This window comes from Lactuca sativa, chromosome 1 (assembly GCF_002870075.4).
Source record: "Lactuca sativa cultivar Salinas chromosome 1, Lsat_Salinas_v11, whole genome shotgun sequence".
In the NCBI taxonomy this organism is placed as follows: domain Eukaryota; kingdom Viridiplantae; phylum Streptophyta; class Magnoliopsida; order Asterales; family Asteraceae; genus Lactuca; species Lactuca sativa.
This window is the reverse complement of record NC_056623.2, coordinates 122,177,651-122,187,523: the sequence shown is the minus strand read 5'-3', so window position 1 is coordinate 122,187,523 and position 9,873 is coordinate 122,177,651. Positions and strand designations below refer to the sequence as shown.

At 34.8% G+C, this 9,873-nt stretch overlaps 1 long non-coding RNA gene across 1 annotated transcript; it reads right to left on the bottom strand.

Annotated features, from left to right (window-relative positions):
• Positions 1 to 2,907: 2,907 nt before the first annotated feature.
• Positions 2,908 to 5,063, bottom strand: LOC128128406 (uncharacterized). The gene is made up of 2 exons (XR_008226319.1): positions 4,866 to 5,063; positions 2,908 to 3,073 (listed from the first exon to the last, which is right to left on the bottom strand). It is a non-coding gene; the product is annotated as an uncharacterized LOC128128406 (long non-coding RNA).
• Between the last annotated feature and the right edge of the window lie 4,810 nt (positions 5,064 to 9,873).

Below are 9,873 nucleotides of genomic sequence, written 5' to 3'. Positions count from 1 at the left end.
TGGTCAAGCTGATCCCCCGGTGATTAGGAGGAACAATCATGATGAAGGAGTCGAGAGGAATGGATGCAAGTACAAATATTTTCTAACTTGCAAGCCATCGACTTTCACTAGGAAGGAAGATTCGATCGGGGTCATGGATTGGATCTCAGAGATGGAATTGGCCTTCATGACATGTGGTTGCAAAGGCAAGCTACAAACCACCTTTGCAGTACGTCAATTCAGAGGAGGCGTTGTTCGCTGGTGGAATACCCTAGGGAAGACTTTGAGCCCCAATGAGCCCCTGCAACTGGCATGGGCAGAGTTTCTGGTGCAATTTAAATGAAAGTACTGCCCAGCTCAAAACTTACTCGGGTTAGAGAACCAGTTCCTGACCTTGAAGAAAGGAAGCATGTCAATTGATGAATACACCAACAACTTCACAGAGAAGATGGAGTTCTCCTTGCGCCTTATTCCGGATGAGCTGACGAAAATCGACAAGTACATAAAGGGACTTCCATGGGAGTACGCGGTGCCAGTGCGTCAGGCACCTACTCTGGAGGCAGCTATCTGGGCTGCCAAGTCTGTGGAAGATATGATTAAGGGAAGAGCTGCCAACAAGATTGAGGTTGGCGAAAAGAGGAAGTTTGAGGGGTCTACGAGGCCCAATAAGAAGATCAAGTTTGGTTCAAAGGAGTTTAGCGGACGAGGAAACAACGTGAAATGGTGCAAGAAGTGCAAGAAGAATCACTTTGGGAAATGTAGCGAAGAAGTGACTTGCTACAAGTGTGGGAAGACCGGACATTACGCCAACGAGTGCACCGCCAGCAAAAGGGTGTGTTATGAATGCCATGAAGAAGGGCATGTTGCTAAGGATTGCCCGAAAAAGAAAGAGGTGGCAAAACCAAACATTCCGCCAAAACCAAAGGCAAGAGCATTCCATATGATCCTAGACGAAGCAGCTGACGATGCAAGGAATTAGGAGTGAGGATGGATACATGGAGATCAAGTTATGAAGAAGCCATGTAGATAGTGTCATATGGTGTAGCCTATTAGAGGCATAATCTAGGGTGAACTTGAACACCCATGTAATCGTTTCAAGGAATAATATAAAACCTTCGTTTTGATATTTTATGTGTTAAGTTTCTATGTGATTTTCTTGTATGGTGACTTGGAAAACTACGGGACAATACTTGTGACGAGTATGAGTAGGTGTGAAAGGTAGTAGAGGCCTATATTACCGGAAGCACAGGACTCACACTTGGATTAGGGAAAGTCACAAGGTTACCAAGAAACTAGTAATTGATTTTGTTTTATTCAAGTATGTCGTTACCATTGTTTCGGTAATGACTAAGAAGATTGTTGTTATCCCGACCCTAGTGGTCATATCACATTGATTCCGACTACGATGAGTAGGTTACGTGGTTCAGAGAACCAAGTTTGATGTAGCGTCCGACTTAAACCAAACGATTGAAATCAAAGCAATCAATAGAAGTATCACGCTCATTGTTAAAGAAGTTGGTAGCTAGAAATGCTACATGTTAAAATGTGATTATATCACATTAGACGATGAAGGAAGGCATATTCCATTCCGGAATCTGACTCTAAGAGACCTGAGTCTAAGCATTGCTAGATACGATGATAGGTCATTAGAATATGACACATCGGTCAATTGTAGTAATCAAATTAACTTATCCTAAGTTTGTTAAGAAGAAGAAGGAGTCTATGATAAATAATGAGGTTGTGACACGAAGGTCATGATTGAAAGTCTAACGAGCAGGTGCAAGACCGAGCACCGCCTGCAGTCAAGGAGTCCAAGAGTTAGATACTCGTTCGAAGCAACATAGAAGTTATAGTTATTACCTAGGATGAAGAGATAATGTATGGAGTCATTATACAATCCTGTTTCGTTGATGATTTTGGGACGTAATCATCTTAAGGGGGAGATAATTGTAACGCCCGTAGATCCGGGCTAGTCAATTTAGAGGCAATAGGGGTCGAAAACGACTTTTCGACAAAATATTATTAAGAATAAATAATCTCAACCAATTTTTAGTATATGTTACTGATGGGTTTTGGTCATAAGACATCCTATGTGCTCATACAAACCCTAAAGCTTGGATCTAGGTTTCTCTATTGTACATACTTTGAATCCAAGACTTGAACCCTAATTCTAGCATATGGAAATCAGAATTCACATGTAAATAGGCTTAAGAACATACCTTGATTGTTATATAGCAATAACAATCCAATTCCTCCTTGAATTGACCTTGGAAAGCAAAGAGTCACAAGTGTCACTCCTCTAATGGCTTACAAACACCATAAGCAAGTGGAGAAGGTATAAAGAGAGAGGAGAGAGGTTAGAATTCGTATCTAGGACTTCTTGGGAAGGGATACCCGAATTCATAACCCTAGGGGTGTTTATATAGGTGTAGAGATAGGGTTTCAGTCATTATCCTTATCTAGTTGATTATCCATTAAGCAACCAATAAGATAATCCTTGAATCCTTATCATACTCAAATTCTAAGGCTTTTCAACCCTAAATTCGTTCACCATACTTATAAGATAATCCTTACCTTATTTTGTAACTATCACATAATTACAATTCAGCCCCTCAAGTTTAATTAATTACATTTGATCACAAAATTAATTCTCAATTAATTATTGACCAATATTAATTAAACAAATATGATTTCTCCTTTAATATATTATCCTTATAACATATTAATAAATCATATTATCCTCTCTTCCTATTTATTTCTCCAATCAAGTTGCTTTGGTGAAGGCAACCCAAAAGGACCATGCACCATCGGGTCAAGTACATACCAAAATAGTTATGGACTTAGACACTAATTGTCACACCCCCAAACCAGAACGGCAGAAACGTTCGGGGGCGGAGGACGTCATATTCAGTATCATAACAGTTCATAGAAAGGAAAGTACACACCACCATATATATTAAAGTTTCCAAAATGTTTACATAATCGTATTCGTTACTTGTTCAAAAGATAAATACAAAAACATCCTTCAAAAGAAGTAATTAACGTCAGCACGTTAATCCCCAAAAGTTGATTTCCAAATCTGCTTAGCGGTTCCCTGAGAATACAAGTTATTTCAAAGAAAAAGTGTCAACAATTAAGTTGGTGAGTTCATAAGTAGTGTTTTGAGAAAATGTACGCCATTCGAAAGTTCGTGTATGTTTTCCAGAAAACGCACTGTTTCAAATGTAAGGAGTTATGATTTGTTGTGTTGAAAATGAATGTATTAGATCCAGAAAATCTCATATTTTCCCTAATGGTTGAGGTATGATTTGTTGTGTTTTCCAAGAAAAACCCTTATTTTCTTATACAAGTATGAAATGCATATGAATGTTCGTGTTATAAGTTGCAACTAATTGTACCGAGAAAATCCCTTATTTTCCTATTAGTTGTTTGGTTTGTATACAGGAAAAACCCTTATTTTCCTGACATAACTGGCAGTCTCTAAGACCGAAAATCGCAAGCAACCGACGTGCTCGAAAGGTGTGGCATAGTTTTATATAATAAAGCTATACGAAGATCGCATTTGTTAGATGAAGAATAGTTTTAATAGCTACTCTTTCATAAAAGCATAATACCATAATAATTGTATATCCGATGAGTTTTATAACCATACTAAACATAATATGCCTGTAGCGACGTTCTTCAGGCGTCGTAGCGTTATGACAACTGTCACCCCAAAAGACGGACTGTAGCTAACAGTCAGGGCGCGGGATCATGACTTCCCGTATAGATCTATACACATTTGACACGTTCTCCGAACGGGAGACTCTGGTTATAGACAGGACTTGTAGCGATACCTTTTATCAAAAAGGCAGTGTTTGAAGATGTACACGTCTCATGGATTCTCAACTAAGTCTGTATTAAAGTAGTAGTTTTGTATGCAAAGTTTATCCTTTTTCACAATGTTTGACAAAGCATAAATCATAAGTTTTTAGAATGTATAAAACGGTTTAGCAACGAAGAATACTTTGGAATTTCTAAATACTTTGTATAAATCTAGTGCATGCGAAGTATGACAAGAGTTTTCACATAGTAGTAATAAATCACAAGTGATTCATTTGATAAAAACGAGTAAAGTTAAATTTTTGATGTAGAAGACAAGTTTGTAAACAAAACATATATATGTATATGGTTATATATATGTATAAGTTTTAAAGGATGATTTGGCATGTTTCGTAATTGTTGTTCATATTCTTACGTTTTTATTAGGAACTTTGCATGAAATAATCCTTAAGTTTGATACTAAAGACCTTTTTGTACTTATTACTTTTGTAAAAATGGTCATTAAACATATTTAAATGATTGTGTTTTAACTTCCTTAATGTATAAACATTACTCAAAAATGTTAGAAGGTGTTAATAAATCTATAAACCACTTTTGACAGTTTTACCCTTTACTGTCCCTGTTTTTAGAAAACTCATAGAAAAATCATCGTAAGTCAAAAACTGAATCCGTCACCTCTGAGAGTTTATAAAATAAGTCTAATTTGCTCCTAATTTTTATTATGATTTTTAGTGGTCTCAAACTAGTGTGAAAATGAACATCTTCACAGACTGGTCCGAAATCACTTCTGAAATGACAGGCAGTTTTATAAAAATCGCCATAAATTGTAGAAAAATCGTATGAACGTGTGCGAGTAGTCATTAGAAAGGTATAAACTTGAACTATTTGCATATTGTACAGTTTTGAAAGATATTAAGTTTAAGATGGTCAAAACAGTCCGTGAACAGGACTCAACTTTTCTGTAGAAAGCTGTCATTTAAATTTGAGTTATGTTTAGTGTTCTAACTTGTATTCCCCCCCTTAAAACTTGAATAAAACATGAAAATGTAGGGGTATGAACTCACCTTATGTGAATACTTGAAGAATGGAAAGTTGAAGATGAACTTTTGGTTGTTGGTTTGATGCTCCAAAACAGCCACTCTTTTGGCTATGTTGCTGTCACGAAAATTTCACAGCAAAAGTGCAAGAAAAAGGGTAGTTTACTCACTGTTTTGAATCAATAATTTTGAGTATCAAAACAAGTAACTTCCAGGGGTATTTGGTGGTAAAAATATCAAGCAAAAGGAAGGTGTAGATAGGTGAAATGGTGGCTGAAACACAAAAGGGACAGCAACCCTTTAGTTCATGGTTTTGATGGCTTTGGAAGGAAGTTCTTGTGCTTGAAAATGAGATGAAGGTTGAGAGTAATTACTTGGAGTATTGGCTGGTCAAATGAGGGTAAAATGAAGAGGAAATTTCGTGGTTATGAAGGAGGAAAGGGTGGAAGAGGATAAGGGGACAAAACCTAGACTAGCTTGTGATGGGATGTGAGTTTAAGTGATGTGATCTTGTCTAGCCACTTGCTTGGGTGGTTGTTTAGAGATAGAGTTAGTTAACTAACTAACTACTAGTTATTTAGTTAGTTAGGAGTTCTAGTTAAGGAGAGGGAAGGTCTTAATCTCAAAAATTAGAAGAGGGATTAATAAGCATTCTTAGTAAAATGTCTTAAGTGATTAAGCACTTATTAGTTAAGTTGGCACTTATCTCCACCAATTCTCTTATCTTAATTGATTTAGACATCATAAAACTTACATGAAATCATTTTAATTCATGACTTATAACTAGTCATTCACTAGATAATAATACATATATACAAATACATACATGTATACTTAGTATAAAATAACAATGTAGTTTTTGTGTATTTGAACTTTAATGTTTATGTTTTATTCTTTTTATTCAAAAACACTTAAATACATTTTAATTATACCTTATAATAATTCATTTTATATTTTAATTTATTTAAATATAAAATTTATTGACCAATGTATAATTTCGTGACATTTAACCGGTTAACCATATCGTTAAACACGTTTTGTCACTTTGGTTCGTATATTTGTCAAATTTAGATCCTTCACATCTATTAAGCAAACGTTTTACATAGAACCTAACTTACTTATCAAATAGAGACATGTTGATACAAAAATCAAGTTTGTTGCATTTAAATGATGTTATATGCTAATTTCACAAACCGGTGATGGTTCGATGTCATACATCATAACGAAATTTATCAATAGTTACTTGTTTTGTATTTCACAATAACTTATTTAAATAAAAGAGGTTAAATTCCTTCAACCATTCTTAATAAAATATTCATATTGCTTAATAATCAAAAGATAGCATCGTACGATCGTTCCTATTTTTACCAATTGTTACACTAATCCAACAGTCTCCCACTTGGATAAGTCTAATAACTATTCTGCGTATGACTTCGGATCCTGATCTGCAATCGTAGCTTTCCAAAGCCGCTGTCAACTCTGATCATATCAAATACGCGTGTCCTTAGATAAGGGATCATATATTCCTCCATTCTAGATATCATATGAGATATGATTTCAAATCATTCTCTTTGTACTACTTCTCGATTTCTGATTTATGACGACTGACTAATTGAACAAATCAAATTAGCCCTAGCCCGGCCGAGCATTTACGTTTGTCATCACTAAACCATCGAGGGGCCCAAAGATATCGCTTTTATCCTACTTTGGATAAAAGGAACGGATAAACTTTGATACAATGCTTGCTTGTACTCACGCACCGAATCACACACAACAATATGTTTTATAACACCAAGTTACTGGTGCGTTTACATATTATCAATGTGTAACCGATTTGCAAGATACAACTCACACATCTCGGTTTCAAGAATATAAGATGTTATCGTCTCACTAATCACTCGTGATACAATTCATGGAGTGATCCAAGTGAGCGTGGGTCTAATCCAATGCTCAAATCACATTCATAAGCACTCATGAACGTTGCAGCAAACATTTGCTTATGTCTAATACTCTTTTAGACAATCCACACACCAATTCACGACAATCTTCATTCATATCTACTTCCAACATATGAACGACTGTGGCCCGTTCGAATAATTCGATTATTCTTAATAAACTCAATTATTCTGGAAGTCAAAACATGCAAAGTGAAACACAAGAATAATACTAATCCCATATGGCCTCAAACCTTTGAGTATAAATAAAACTCCTTTTATTTATCACCATATCGATTACTCATTATTTGTCGTTTCGGGTAATCAACTTCTTACTTAGAATTCCAACACTTGTCTCATGCTCCTAGCATGCACACAATGTTTACCTATGGTTCTTACTTTGTGAAATAGATCACATTGAACACATTTCCAATCCTTCTCATTTCACAACTCCAAATCCGTTTTTCATAAGTCAAAGAATATCAAATTCTTGCTACTTATAGAATATGCTAGATTCTAACATTCTATGCAACTATCCTTTCGTAATGTCACTGCACCAAAGTCACAAAGACTATTGCCAATGATATTACAAAGTCTTCTATCGGAGATTGTTACAAGACAATTACATAGATGTGATGTCTCTCACTCAAAGTACTTTCTTTGAACATCCTTTTGCATAGAAGTTTCTAATCTATTCATAGATTTCTCAATATTCAATTCCCAATATGGACACACTTCCATATGTTCCATATGACAACTCATTCTTAATAGAATCTTATCTATTCGTAATGATGTCGATATGGTCCATCCAATATGGAAACGTTTCCATATTTTCCAATACTATACTTCCAACTACTCACAAGCGACCAATCCTCGTCGAACTTTGGGTTGTCCTTTGATAGTTGTTTAATTATTTTAGTCAAAACCAATTCTAGTCCCTTTTCCCTCTAAATGCGCTCGACATTTGGAAAATTTTAGAATGGTCAAACATTAAAGCATTTGCAATCGATCCTATACCCGAAGCGTATGGGACACGACGCATAATGTTTTATTTGCTATGTTCTCAAAATTCGAATTGTGAAGAGGGATGCCGTAATCATAATCGAAATTTTAAGAACACACTATGTACCTTTAACTAAATTTATTAACATTTCTCAACCTAATCCTTTAGATTTGAAATGAAGCATAATATTCTCTCCCTTAATTATAGCAAAACAACCTTTCAACTCTTACAACTTTGCAAAGTATGACTCTTGTTTTCTATAATTAATATTGCTAACCTTGCAATACTTTTCTATACAATCATAACTTTTATGCTCCCACTATCATGATGATTATTATAAAACATAACACTTATGCTCCCACTAGCTTCGACATGTATTCATAAACATCTCAACTTCCAGAAAGACAATACTTATTGAATTTCTTAAGTTCATGTTTCTAATACTTAGTGCTTTGATAATCCTTTATCAATGCTTCTTGAACTTATACACCTTTGCCTTCGATAGTTCATATGTGTGTCTAAACAATTAAGACTAATTGCCAATCCTCACAATTCAAATTATGGAAAGGGATGCCGTAACCATGATTGAATTTGAGAATGCGATTTTACAATCACTATCTTCTTAAAATCTCTCTTAGTGAAAGCATTTCTTCACAATCATTTTTCATGAAGGAGGAAATCTTATGACACTTAGATTTGAGCGGTGTATGTGTTCTTATCCATGTGAATTTGTCAAAACCAAGGTTTACGACAAATTCAAACTCTTATGGATCGAACTTTCTTGATCTCGATTTCTTGCCTTTATGGTAGCACAACTGCCCACCATGTCTTCCAAGTAGTTAAGCAGCTCACCCTTTCCTATCAATGTACCTTTCATTGATTAAGGTGCTTTGCCTTTTATGCGTTCAAAATGAGAACTCATAGAACTCACATACATAATTAACTTGATTGGATTGGCACAGAATCAAAACAATGTCAACACGATAGGTTGTAAACCTCAACTCGTGTGCTAGTGATGATCGATGAGGTTTATTTGATTTGTTCTTGAAACCTTTCAAGACCATTAAGACTCCCACTGACTCCTTGACATATAAGATTCTCTTGTCAAAAACCATTTCTTGACAAACAAATATTCAAGAGTTAGTGTAGTTTTTATCAAAACTTTTCATAAATTGGTCCTAGTTGGTCTTTGTCTTATCTAAGACATCACAACTTACCACATTTAATGAATGTTTTAAACCTTCTTAATACTTTTCACTCATTGTCACAATCTTAACTTTAAGACTTGTTATTGGAACAAAGTATGATTGACTTATTGATTTAACCATTTCTTCAATTCTTGATTCCTCTTCTTAGACATACCATTGTACTAAAACTCACTTAGAGGATCAATTGAGGTATGGTTCCTAATCATTAAGACCTATCATAAAGCATAAAAGGTACTCTCCCATCTTCTTAGAATGGAGAAACTTTTATCTTTCTGCCTACTTGATTCTTCTTATTCGTTCTGCTATTGATCTAAACCCTTTAATCAATTCAGAATTACACTTAATCTTGTAAGTATAATCATATTTACTAAACCTTTAGTAAATCATGACGAATATCATTGTTACTCTTATGGTGGACTTTGATCAACACACAACTTTGTGTACTCGATCTCTTAGTCCTTTACTTGACACTTTGTCAATGAATTGGTCTATTTTTCCAAATATGAATTTCTCATTCATCATGCAACCAAGTTGCATGATTCCAAATTTCTGTCCGATTGAAACTTTGGGCGATGAGAAACTCTCCCTATTTGGTAAATTGTTGACATTTCCATAGATAACATAAACAAGAATCATATCCATTCGTTGTAGAAATATTCAAACATCAATTTTCATAACGATTTCATTGCAAGGAAATAAACAAATAAATAAGTCAAACGAAAATTTATTTTTATTTATAAAAGCAGCGGAAAAATTTGTCCTTACAATGCAAAAATCCATTGAAAACTATGTACAAAAGGAAATTTCTAACAACTCTATCATAACTTTCTAAGCTCAAAATCTAATCTTCAAGTCCATGTGATCAAGATCCATCTCTTGTGATTAGATTC